Raw genomic sequence first — 1,248 nt, forward strand, 5'->3', positions numbered from 1 at the left:
TCGGCGGACGATTAGGAGTAGCGCAGCGCGTGCGGCCGCATAAAACGTACAATTCGTATTTCGTACTGACGGATAGTGGCAGTAATGGCACTGGCCTCTTTTTATCATGCGCTCAATGTTTAATTATAACGTAACTTATTTGCAAATAAATGAAATAAAAAATGATGTTAGAATTTTTATTCGGCGGACGATTAGGAGTAAGGAGCGAGATGCCAATCGTCCGCCGAAAACTGACACGGGCGGTGAGGCGGTCTCTCTCCATGGTCCGCGCAAGGCAGTATATAAACAGCGCGTACGCGCCGCGCGCGCTCTATAGAGTGTTATCCGGCAGTCCGCCGGGCGCCGAGTCCGCAGCAAGTTCGGAGGAGTGTAGCGTCGCGTCATGTAGGAACGATGTACAGCCTCAGACAGCTCATGCGCTGCAAATAATGAATGAATAGGAATGCATGGAGGATTTACATACGGGTACATGAAATCTCTAAGTTTATTTTGTTTTTTTTATCATTTTATTAAGTTACAATTAATTCGCTTGCACGGTCAGCCGCAACTGTTCGCCGCGTCGCGCGTCGTCGCGACGCTTGTTTCGCGTAAACTGACTGTGTGCAGGACAAATTGCTCCGCTTCATTATCTTAATTACGCATTTATGATTTATCCATAAGTATGACGTGTGTTAACATACAGCGAACATATGGATAACTAAGATAGTGAAGCGGCGTAATTCGTCCCGCGTGCCGTCAGCTTACGCGAAACGAGCGTCGCGTGGCGGCGCGGGCGACGCGTCGGCGGCGGTATATCTCTTGATTTTCGACCGAACGAGTATTGCGATTACGCATCCGATCGAATCAGAGTTTGAATGTTGAATCTATATTACGTGATAATTAGATGCAAGATTGATCGCATGCGTATTTCGCAATATTCGTTCGATCGAAAATCGAAATATGTAGCGTCGGCGTCGCCGCGCGCCACTGTTGCACCGACGCCGCCGCAGCGCGTACGGTGGCGCTATTGGCACGCGAGCCGCGCAGTTGATCGCGCGGATAGACGACACCGCTCCAGTCTCCACTATTTTAGTAGCGTTTCTTTCATCATTTCAGAACTTGATACGAGAACGAGATAGATCATCTTCGGAACGAGAGGCGTCGCGGCTAATATATAATTGGTAAGTGGACTTTGCATTTAATTGTCTAACATATAGCATCGCCACACTATCGCCGTCGCCACCGCCGCCGACCCGCGTCGCCGCGACA

Source organism: Wasmannia auropunctata, unplaced genomic scaffold (genome assembly GCF_000956235.1).
Source record: "Wasmannia auropunctata unplaced genomic scaffold, wasmannia.A_1.0 LD336106.1, whole genome shotgun sequence".
Classification (NCBI taxonomy): Eukaryota; Metazoa; Arthropoda; class Insecta; order Hymenoptera; family Formicidae; genus Wasmannia; species Wasmannia auropunctata.